This window comes from Vicugna pacos, chromosome 1 (genome assembly GCF_048564905.1).
Source record: "Vicugna pacos chromosome 1, VicPac4, whole genome shotgun sequence".
Taxonomy (NCBI): domain Eukaryota; kingdom Metazoa; phylum Chordata; class Mammalia; order Artiodactyla; family Camelidae; genus Vicugna; species Vicugna pacos.
The window spans coordinates 95,611,816-95,624,467 of record NC_132987.1 but is presented as its reverse complement, the minus strand read 5'-3'; the positions used below and the strand labels follow the sequence as shown (position 1 = coordinate 95,624,467).

Here is a 12,652-nt window from a genome sequence, read left to right as displayed (position 1 = left end):
ATATTTTGCATGCACGTTCACTCTAAGACTGACTTACCAACCTTTCACTTGTGAAAAAAAGTAACCCTAGCAAGATGAGTCAGGAAAAATACTTCCTCTCACATGATATTTTGAGTGAGATTTTTTTCTTCATTCTTTTTTTTTTTTATGATTTGCACATACTTTCAGTGAATTTATTTAGGAATTTTGAAACCAAGTTCATGAACTGTTAGGGTTTTCCATTGTCCTGGTGAAAGCTTGTTTTCTCGAAACATCCTTACCTGCCAATAGGTCCACTTACTCAGTGTTGTGAGACAAAGGTGCAGACCAGGAGTCAAACGGCCAAGGCAAGGTGTTCAGTTGCGACTGTCATCGGAAAAATCTAAGTAGTGAGGAGAAGCAAAGTCTGAAGTTTCAGGATCCAGAAGTTAGTCTGTTGAAAATTATAACAGAAGTTTCAGGTGCTCAGTAAGAATAACATTCTATTTTTCTAGATTTTTATTTTATTTATGGGTTTTATGATATGTTTCATTTCTAATTTATGGTGATTTATTTATCATTCTAAATTAATCATTCCCCAGTGTAATTAATTTTGAATTTTAAAAGTAAAATCTGAATATCCCTTTGATATGGTCTAAATATTTGTGTCCTGCTAAAATTCATATGTGGAAATCATAACCCCAAGGTGATGGTATTAGAACATGGGCGTTTGGGAGATGATTAGGTCATCAGTGTTGAGCCTTCATGAATGGGATTAATGTCTTTACAAAAGAGTCCCAGAGAGATCCCTTGTACCTTTTGCCTTGTAAAGACACAAGCAAGAAGGCACAAGTCTATGAACAGGAAGTGAGCTCTCTGCCAGCACCCTGCCTTGGACTTCCCAGCCTCCAGAATGTGAGAAATGTTCTGTGTTGTTTATAAGCCACCCAGTCTATGGTATTTTGTTACAGCAGCCCGAATGGATTAGGATACTAATTACTCTAATATCAACATCTGTTCCAATATCCACCTGCCAGGAAGAAAGTCATAGCCTGCTTTTTTTTTTCACTCTCTTGAGGACATCCTTTGCCATAATTCTTTAGTCATTTGTTTCCATGCTATTTTGTGGGCTGTAATAATAACTTTAACATTTTTTGTATCACTTCCTGTATGCGTTGTGCTCTTCTAGGCTCAATTCATTGTCTTGAGATAAGTACCATTTTTATCACCATTTTACAGATCAGAAAACACAGAACAGAGTGCGTTCAATCAATATCTAAGTTGAGTTATGTGGTTGGTTGAGGCCAAGTGTCTTGGCGCTTAATCACTGCATTAGCCTGGGAAGTTGAGCCAAATATAAAAACTGTAACTCCAAGTTGTCAATTTACTGTTTTATGCCCTTTATATTTGTATTAAACATCAAAAATGTCCTTTCTTCCTTCCCTCTTTTTCTTTTATCAATATCGTCTCAAAACTACAAAAAATAATGTATACAGAAGTGTTCTATTGAATAATACCTTGTCAAAACTTTGTTTTGAAAGTATCTCATATATCACTTAATATAATGGAAGATATTAGAAACAGAAAAGTTCTTAGCATGTACATAACCATAGAAAATATGATAACAAATATGAATCCAGATTTTGAAGCAATTAGCAGGTCAGGATACCTACTAAGAAATAAATATTTCATTCTAACAACAGAATGGATTTAGGGGATTTGATTCCTTCACACAACTTGTCAGAAAATAATGAGATGTAATGCTTCATAAATTATAAAACAAGTACTGGTTTCAGAATGACATGAGTTTTGAAATGCTTTTGTGGTATGCATGTAGTCATGAATAGCCCTTTGTCATCACTTGTTAATCAAAACTAGGGTTGTAGTCAAATCAGCGTAGTGTGTGGCAAGCTGCCACTGAAACTCTTTTTTATTGCCCTCCTTCTGACTAGACAATACCCACTACAGTACATCTCAGTAACACCAAGAACAGGGTTAATATATTTGACCCATATTTGAATCACCTCGTGTTGAGTCTACATATCCTCTGATTCATTAAGATCTAACATAATACTGAAAATGCAAAGCAAGATGGAACTACGTAGAAATGTTGATTTTTTTTTATTTCCATACCACATATTTATTTCTTTTTTTATAGAAGTATAGTCAGTTTACAATGTTGTGTCAATTTCTGGTGTGCAGCATGTTTCAGTCCTATATATACATAAATATATTCATTTTATATTATTTTAAATTATAGGTAACTACAAGATAGTGGATATAGTTCCCTGTGCTATACAGTAGAAATTTGTTGTTTACCTATTTTATATATAGTAGGTAGTATCTGAAAATCTCAAACTCCCAATCTATCTCTTCCCACCCGTTTTCTCCCCAGGTAACCATAAATTTGTTTTCTATGTCTGTAAGTCTATTTCTGTTTTGTAAATAAGTTCATTTTGGTCTTTCTTCTTCTTCTTTTTTATTGTTTTTGATTTCACATATGAATGATATCATATGGTATTTTTCTTTCTCTTCCTGGCTTACTTTACTTAGAATGACAATCTCTAGGTCCATCCATGTTGCTGCAAATGGCATTATTTTATTCTTTTTTATGGCTGAGTAGTACTCCATTATATAAATATACCACAGCTTCTTTACCCAATAATCTGTCGATGGACATTTAGGTTGTTTCCATGTCTTGGCTATTGTATATAGTGCTGCTATGAACACTGGGGTGCATGTTTCTTTTTGAAATTGAGTTCCCTCTGAATATATGCCCAGGAGTAAGATTGCTGGATCATATAGTATGTCTGTTTTTAGTTTTTTGAGGAATCTTCATACTGTTTCCCATAATGGCTACAACAAACTACATTCCCACCAGCAGTGTATGAGGGTTCTCTTTTCTCTACACCCTCTCTAGCATATCGTTTGTGGACTTTTGAATGATGGTCATTTTGAATGATGGTGTGAGGTGATATCCTGTTGTCATTTTGATCTGCATTTCTCTAATAATTAGAAATATTAACATTTTTTTCATATGCCTGTTGGCCATCTGTGTGTCTTTACTGGAGAATTGCTTGTTTAGATATTCCGCCCATTTCCAAAACCACATATTTGAAACAGTTCTCTGAAAAGGGTCTATAGAGTATATTTTAGGCTTGATAATATTAATAAAGACAGTGGCCAATTTCTTATTTGGCTAGACTAAGGAAATAAGTCAGGTATAATAATTTACTTTTGAATAACACTTTGAGGGTTGTCAGTTGTTTCATAGATTATATTTTATTTATACTTATTATAAGTATCTGATGTGCTATACATAATTTGTTATCTCCTAAATATCATTTTATAGCTGGGAAAATGGAAATTTGGAGATGTTTAAAGCTATGCCCGTGGACTTATGCCTAGCTCATTATAGGGAGGAGCTCTCTCTAACTCTCTGCCTCTGTCTCCATGTCTCTCTCTCCCTTTCTCTCCCTCTCTATGTATATATATATTTTTTGATAGGGTATAGCTTCAGGTACTTTAGCTTTCATTACAGAAGCTTGTTGTTTTAGCCGTCCTCTAGCTTGTAAATATTTTAGAAATACTGTTGTTACAGAGATTTTTAAAAAACAGTTTTCAATTGTCTAGTGGATGAGATTTTACTGTTTGCTCTCTTGTATTTCTTACATTTTACAAGAGTGTTTTGGGGAGATTATTCTTTTAATGGCATAAAAATTTAAAACATCTTTCTTTGTCACTTGTCATACCTTAACAATGCAATGGAAGCCCACTCATGTGAAAATTATATAAATTTAAGCATATTTTATATCTAATTTGGTACATGTCATATAATCACTGTGATGTATTCGGATATAACTTTCGGGGAATCTCTGATGTAGCTGCATGTTTTTTCTGGATATGTTTTTAGCTTTGAAATACTATCGTTTTTACTTTTGCGGTGGCCTCATTTGTTTGCTTAGCGTTAATGAAAATAGTCCATATTAGCTTAACACTTTTATCATTACTATAAAAAATATGAGGGCAGCTCCCATGTAAATTACATAAAATATCAACTCTTTATATATGTATATAAATATATATTGCATATTATTTTATTAATATGCATATATTTACTAAAAGTAATGCATGTTCATCATAATGAATGAGAGTCACATGTCAATTCTTCACTCATAAATGCCCAATATTAAGCAGGCAATCCTCACTTTCCATCGTGTTGCAGTGGTCCTGAAAAAGACCATGCAGTTTTCATGCAAAGGGATCTTACTGAGAAAAATTATGACAATTTTGTGACCTTAAAAATTTTTAAACAGAACATTAAAACTCTCTTATTGTTAGCTATAAATACATATGGAATAAAAATAATAAAACTAATAATCATTCAATATATTATTACTTAAAACATTAGAAACTGAGAAAAAAGTATTTAATTTCTTTGCAAAACACCCATCAAGACTACTTTGTACAGTGTTTGCCTTCACTGTTTGATATGCTGTGGATATGGAATGAGGAACTTTCTTGAATCTTGGCCAAGTATATTCTTTCTAAATTTGGATCAGTTTCCAACTTTGATTTTTTGTGTTTCGATGTTGTGCAATATCTCCAAGAGTGCCTTTAACGTGAAGGTTTTGTTTTTGTTTTTGTTTTCCCTGGTGTCACTTCCTCTGGGACATCTTTATCCTTTTCATTACAACTCACTTCTGTCTGTAAGTTTGCCTTCAGTAAGTTTCTCTGTATTCTTATTTGGAATACCTTAAATGACAGCAGTGTCAACATTCTAATGCTCAGTTATTTCTTCTCTAACTCCGTTCATATCTGATTCAGACTTTACTACCAGAGCTATCACTTTTCATTTCTTCGTGCACTTTCATCTTTATTGGCCCATGTCCTCCCTGACTATTCACTTTTGTACAATATCATGTGGTTTATTACTGAGAGACAAGGAAACAACTAAATGCTTTATGTTTGTACATAAACCAAATAACAGATGTGCAGACTTTGAAAGAAGTGACATGTCTGTCATTATAATGTATGTCTGTTTTGACATAATGACTTTTGGACTAAGTAACTCGCAGCAAAATTTGTTCCTCATGGAATTTCACAGTTAATACACTGTGGTAACAGAAATTTGATTTTTTTGTTGTTGTTGGGAGACTGGTGTTATTTAACTAAATCACAAAACCCTTGTAACAGAGACCCACCACCTGTGTCAGGACCATGAAAACTGAGGTCTCTCTGTATTAAGGTTTTGACATATTCTTCTGTATGCATGTTCTGCCCAAACGAAGTTGTGATTCTGCATATAGTTTCTTCACAGATTCCCAAAAGCATACACATGCCAAATTTCCCTCTGGAAAGGCATACCTATGTACATTTTTTAAAAAATTACATGAGTATAAGATATTGAACATTTCCCCCAAGATCATCCATTTGTTAGGCAAGTGGTATCTAGTTTAATTTATTTTAAAAAATAGTTCAAGTTTACTGATAAAACACAATCTATAAAATATTCAGTTGGTCGAGGAAAAAGCATATGTTTCTTTTTTTCTCCCAAACCAATATATTTCAACTTACTAAAGAGTAAAAAAATACCTCCCCTTTGATAGGTACAACTAATTCCTTCCCTGAGATAAAATTATTTTTCATTCTGGACATGTTTCCAACATGTATTATTTCCCAACCTAAAGGTGTAAAAGATTAGTAAACAGAAACCTAATTAAATAGAGTCAGGAGACTAGAAGGGGGAGCTGTCACACCCTGCTACTTACTGGAGGAGCTCAACAAGTAGAAAGACTCTTTTCCTGCTAAAGACTCAGTCAGGGAAAAGCCATGGACTCTGTTTACTGTAGCTTCTCAACTTTCCTTCCTCTCTATAAGGTATTCACCTTCCCTTGCTGTGTAGGGACTTGCAAGAGGCTTCATGGCTACAGACCCTGAATTGCAATTTTTTGCTGATCCCCAATAGACTAATCTTTGTTTAAGACACACATGGCAGTCTGTTTGCTTCAGGTCAAGATATCGGTGCCTGTAAGGAGACCAAAGAAGATCCCTGACGGCCCCAGGGCTGGTGAGCAATAGGTGCAGTGCCCACAGCTGAGTTCAGTGTCACTCACTGCTTTCTTGTTGACCCCGGAGTTTGGAGGTACGTATTTTCTCTGGATCTGAGCTCACACCCGCTTTGTGTTTGAAGCTTCTAGGTTTCATTCAAGATCGACTTTAACATTCCCTCTTTCTGGGTAAGGCCTTTTTCTGTATATGAGCACCAGTTTGGCACTTTGGTATGATTTTGTGATCAGACTGTTTTAGCTGAAGCTGGCTGAAAATACCTTCAGTTCATTCCTTCTGGAACAGGGGCTGCTTCACCAAAATCGTGCTGGTTTTTCAGCCTTTGGCCTATTCATTTGTAAGGGGCTGTTCCCTGGACTGACCTGGCTCTGACAGGACCAAGCTGGCTCCTTAAAACCAACTGAGATTAGCTTACAAACTGTTTGAATTGGGCTGTTTGTGCTGTAAAACGGTTGAGCTTTGTTTCCTCTGGAAAAAGCCTCTGAGAAGCAGGATCCCAGTTACCTAAGTATTTTGAGGGCACCCCTGCCCCTTGCAAAGGGACTCCTGACAATTTTATGTTTAAAATCATGGCCCTTCCTCATGCTTAGTTTTAAGTAAATGAACTGATCTGATGAAAGGCAGTTTGGGATATCAATAGCCATTAGGGGAAGCTTTTGAAATCCCCAAACTAATTTTCTTAATACCAGGTTGGATAATAGCTCAAAATTTTCCATAACTGAGTGGAATGCTTATCTCACTTGGTATTCTGAGGCTTCCTAATGTTACCAGGAATCTAAAATTGCCTCACTGTAAATTGATTTTAAGATGAATAAGCAAACAAAGGATTAAAGAAAGATAAAAGGCTCTCAAAGGCTCTCTTATCTAGAGACATCACCCAAAGAGGGTTTGAGCTCAGATCCAGAGGAAATACAAATCTCCAATGAACTCTATGTGTATTCACGGGCTGAACTGGGATGTTTCCCTTCCTGTAAACAAGACCAGGATGACATGAGAAACTGTTCACTCCGGATTTAGTTAATCTGTCAATCCAGCTTTTTCTCACTCTAGATGAGACACCTCAAGGGAAGACTGCCAAAATTCTTTATCTTCAACTCCATCAAATGAAGGCTCCTAAACAGAACCGAGACAGGAGGCAAGGAGGCAGGGCACAGCCATTGAAAGAATGATGGCAGAAGATTCAACTCCCAGTAGACCTTGAGCTTCAATATACACTCACTGAAATACAACAGCATGCTAAATGGTACTCCCACAGGTGCCATGACAGTTTCAAGGCTGACCATGAAAGGTCAAAAAGTGGGTGATCGCCCAATTCCTGGGAATCCCAGCACATGAAACTACCAAACCCTTTAAAACTAGCAATCCCCACACCTCGGGGCCAATCGTATTTTTCCTAGCCAGCCCCACGCTGAGGCCTCCGCTCTCCCTTCTGAGTAAGATGGCCCAAATTCTGCCTATGGAATGTGTATCTCCTTGGCCTTTCTCTTGCCTTTTAAGACAGCCTGTATCTGTCTATGGAATGTGTATCTACTTTTGCTTTAACCACCCCCACGCTTCCTGGCCTCTCCGGCCTTCTGAGATGGCCTACACTCTGTCTATGAAGTATGTATCTCTCTGAATAAAACTACTTTTACTCAACAATGGCTTGATCTTGAATTCTTCCCTGCATGAAGCCAAGGACCCTCACTTGATGGGTCATGTCCCGGGGACTCATCCGAGACCAGAGACATGGTCATCCTGTCATGCCCCACTTTTCCTGTATCAAAACCAAACCCTCCTAGTTTCTGCTATTATTGCAAAGAGCCAGGACATTGGAAATGAGATTGTTAAAAATTTAAGCACCTTAGAGGCTTTCAACCCTCTAACCAGCCTTTCCAACATCCCCCCGATTCTCAGTGATGGGCTCAAAGGAGCTGCAGGAGCTCTTCCCAATCTTCGCTCTTAATTGAAGAGACATTTCTCCAGATTGGGGTTGAATGTCTTCCAGTCCTAATTAACACCCAGAGCTGCTTTCTGGTGCTCAACCTCACTACTATAAAACAGCCCCTGCCTCAAATTACTAAAAACCGTTCAAAGAGTGAGGATCTCTAATGAAACTCTAGAGTTCCTGATTGGAACCTATTTCCTTTTGTTAAGGCCTTTTGGGAAATACATACCCTTTTCTCTTTAGTTCCTCTGCTCTTATCCATTTATTAGGCTGAGACTTCTTACAGAAGTATTATGTTGAAATGTCTCCAAAAAGGGGAAAATAATTCTAGAAATTGCAGTAGTCATGAAAGTAACCAACCAGGTGAATTAAATGACCATTTGACATCTTTTATTCATTCCTCCCCTAATGATAACTACAGCTAATTCTGGAAATACTGATTATTTTTCCATATTGAATCAGCTACGACTTTCCTCATGTGCAAAATCTCTAACTCATGTTGGCAAAATTCACAATGCACCTTCCATCAAGATACAAACAGACCCCTCAAAACCTCTTCCCAGAATTTAATCAATACTGTATAAGTAAAGAAGCCCCTCAAGGCATAAAGCTCATTATGGAATATTATAAGGCCTAAGGTTTTATTGTCCCTTGTACTAGCCCCTGTAACACATCTTAAGAGAAGATCTTTTACTGGTGAGATAACCTAAGAGCCAAGGTGGAGGTTTGTCCAGGACCTCTGAGAAATAAACAACATTTTTATCCCTGGACACCCTGTGGTTACTAATATCCATTCCCTCCAAAAGTAAATTATTTATTGTAATTGATTCATGCAGTGTATTCTTTAGTATTCCAGTTAATGAAGGTAGACAACACTTTTTTTGCCTTCACTTGGTAAGAAAAATAACTCACCTGGACAGTAATGCCTCAGGGTTTTACTGAGAGTCCTTCTTCTTTCTCATAAATCTTAAAGGATCTGGATGATGTAAAGTTCCTAAGAGGTTCTACTTTGTTGTAGTATGTGAATGATTTGTATCTTTGCTCTCCGTCTGCCTCTACACAGGAAGACAACTTGCTAAAGCTTTTACCCTTAAGGAAACACAAGGTCTCCAAAGAAAGATTACAGTTTGCCCAAACCCAGGTTTGATATTTATGGCGTCTAATGGCAGAACCACGGCTACCTCTAGATCCAGATAGACTTTACAGTGTCTGAAATTTCCCAAAACCCCAAATTAACCACAAGCTATGAGGGGTACTCTCAGGCTAATTGGTTATTCCTGAAATTAGATTCCAATGTCTCTCTTATGGCCAAACATCCATATGCTGTACTCAACAATAACAACCTTGACCCAATTTTATGAGAAGAACTGGGTAACATAGGGTTCAAGGCCTTAAAGGAGTGTTTGATGAATCCACCTGACCTTGGGCATCCCAATGACCAGATTACCTTTTTTTTTCTTTTTACATATAAAAAGGAAGGGAATGCCTTCGGAGTACTTACCCCTAAACACAGGGTCCACCATCAAGCCATAGGATATTATAGACAGAAACTGGATTCTGTGGCATGGGAATATATTCCCTGCTTTAGAGTCATTATGGCCACTGCCCTTTTGGTTAAGGCCACTGAGAAAATCCTTGTGGGATCCTTTTTATTTTTGTGCCTCATGCAGTTGAAACTTTCCTGAATTTTGATCACATCCAACATTTCTCAGTCAGCCCCTACATCTGCTATGAAGTCCCTTTGATAACTGCTTCTCACATAACTCTTTCATATTGTAATAACCTTAACCCAACTGCTCTTCTCTCTATGATGGACAAAGTTTCTCATGACTGCCCAACACTGACAGACCACTTCCTTACTTCTCCTGATGATCTACAGGAAATTCTATTGGGTAACATTGACTTCTCATGGTTGACTGATGATTCTTATTTAAAATGTGACAATGCCAAATATTGAGATGGGTACACCTTTACTACACCTTTGTATGTTGTTAATGTAGCATCTTTACCTATGGCCACTTTGGCTAAACAGGCTAAATCATATACTCTTACAGGGGTTTGCACTTTAACCAAGGACAAAACTGCCAATATTTATCTTGATAGTAGATATGTTTTTGGAGTAGCTAATGATTTTGGAATGTAGTGGAGGCAACATATCTTTCTTACTTCCAGTGGAAATACAATTTAAAATGGCCCCAATATTCAGGAATTACTCAATGCAATACTTTAACTTGTCACTCTAGCTATTATTAACATTCTTGGATATTCTACACTTGACTCTTTGGAGGCTAAGGAAAATCACCTTGCTGATATTTCCTCAGGAATGTTGCTTTTTTTTTTTTTTTAATGGTTAACAACACTGTATGTATATTTGAAAGTTGTTAAGAAAGTAGATTTTTTTTTCATTTTCATATTATTTGTCATTTAAGATTACTACAAGATACTAAATACAGTTCCCTGTGCTACATGGAAAAAAAAACTGTGTTAAAATCTATTTTGATATATAATGGTTAACATTTGCAAATTTCAAACTTGCAAATTTATCCCTTCTCACCCTCTTTCCCCCAGTAGCCATGATTTTTCACTATGTCTGTGACTCTGTTTCTGTTTTGATTTGCATTTCTCTGGTATTTAGTGATATTGAGTATTTTTTCACGTGTCTATTGGCCATTTGTATGTCTTCATTGGAGAATTGCTTGTTTAGGTCTTCTGCCCTTTTCTGGATTGTGGTTTTTTTTTGTTGTTGTTGTTATTAAGCTTTATGAGCTGTTTATATATTCTGGAAATTAAACCTTTGTCAGTTACAATTAAATGCTTAGGAATAAATCTGACCAAAGAGGTGGGACTTATACAAAACATTGATTAAGGAAATTAAAGATGACTTAAAGAAATGGAAAGCTATCCCATGCTCTTGGAATGGAAGAATCAATATTGTTAAAAAAAAAAAAGGCCATACTGCCCAAGGCAATCTACAGACTTTATGCCATCTCTATCAAATTACCCAGGACATTTTTCACAGAACTAGAACAAATAATCCTAAAATTTATATAGAATCACAAAAGACCCAGTATTGCCAAAGCAATACTGAAGAAAATGAATAAAGCTGAGGAATAACCCTCCCAGACTTCAGACAATACTATAGAGCTACAGTAATCAAAACAGTGTGATATTGGCACAAAAATAGACATACGGATCAATGGAACAGAATAAAGAGCCCAGAAATAAACTCACAGACTTATAGTCAATTAATCTTCAACCAAGGAGACAAGAAGATACAATGGAGAAAAGAGTCTCTACAGCAAGTGATGTTGGCAAAGCTGGACAGCAGCGTGTAAATCAATGAAGTTAGAACACTCCCTCACACCACACACAAAAATTAACTAAAAATGTCTTAAAGATTTAAATGTAAGACAAGACACAATAAACCTCCTAGAAGAAAACACAGACAAAACATTCTCTGACATGAATCTTAGCAATGTTCTCCTAGGGCAGTCTACACAGGCAACAGAAATAAAAGGTATGTTGCTTTTAAAGGGACCAAGAGCAGCCAAATCTGTGTCATGGTCCAAAGAGATACTTTCCCAAATGATAATTTAGAAAAATTGGCTAGAGAAACCCAAAATCTGCCTCAGAAAAGAAAAAAAAAAAAAAGGAAACTCAACAATCATTGTTTTGATAAAAAGAGAAAGCTCTGGTTTGAACCAAATAAAAACCCAGTCCTACTGGAGACTCTAAAATTTCTACTCTTCACCACTATATGTGCATTAAACCATTGGTCTACTGAACAAATGACAGCCTCCATGAATCAGTACTGGTGGGGAGACATTCACAGGGCCACAATGCTTGTCCCGCTTGTCTGAAGTACAATCCTGGGAAGCCTATTAGTACTGCTCCTGGACATTTACAATTGCCTAATGGACCATTTGAGGTCTGACAAATGCATTTCATACCACTACTTGCATCTCACGGATAAAAGTGTTTTAGTTATGGTCTGTGTGTTTTCACACTGGACTGAAGCTTTCCCTTGCAGACAGGCTACTGTCTCTTCTGCACCTAAATCCTTTTGGAAAAGATTATCTCCTACCTGAGGAACTCCTGGTCAAACTTCATAGTGATCAAGGAGCCCATTTTACCCTCCAGGAATTTCAATACTTCTGAACTGTTTGGCTATGCTTCCCACCCTCTCAATCCTCTAGTTTAGTGGAATATATTAATGGCATTTTTAAGACTCAGTTGGCGACACTTATAGAAGCTCTCCAAATACCTTGGCCAAAAGCATTGCCTTTTGTCCCTCTAAAGCTCAGATTCACTCCTTTTGGAACACATAAACACTCACCCTCTGAAGTAATCACAGGACGCTCAATGCACAGAGCTCCTGATTCTTTCGGCCCACAACTGATAAAAGAGATACTTCAATATTACAAAGGCCTAATTTTTTTCCATTAAAATGATCATGCTTTGATACAGCAATCTTTTCACAGTGTGCCCTGAGGAGATGAAGACTCTAAGTATCACACTTTGCAACCTGGAGATTCAGCTTATTGGAACAGATACTTCCAGAAGAACTTTGGCTGGGAGATACCTATCAGATACTGTTAGCCAAACCTTGTGCTGCCAGCCTGTAAGGAATAGACTTGGATTCACGTGATGCACCTGAAGAAAGTGCAGAACCCTTACTACACATCATCTTGTGACCTG

General features: G+C 36.9%; 1 long non-coding RNA gene across 1 annotated transcript in view; it reads right to left on the bottom strand.

Annotated features, from left to right (window-relative positions):
- Positions 1 to 294: 294 nt before the first annotated feature.
- Positions 295 to 12,652, bottom strand: part of LOC116277679 (uncharacterized) — a 214,511-nt gene continuing 202,153 nt past the window's right edge. Inside the window, exon 3 of the long non-coding RNA XR_012077456.1 lies at positions 295 to 412. This is a non-coding gene — a long non-coding RNA (uncharacterized lncRNA). The remainder of the gene's footprint in view (positions 413 to 12,652) is intronic.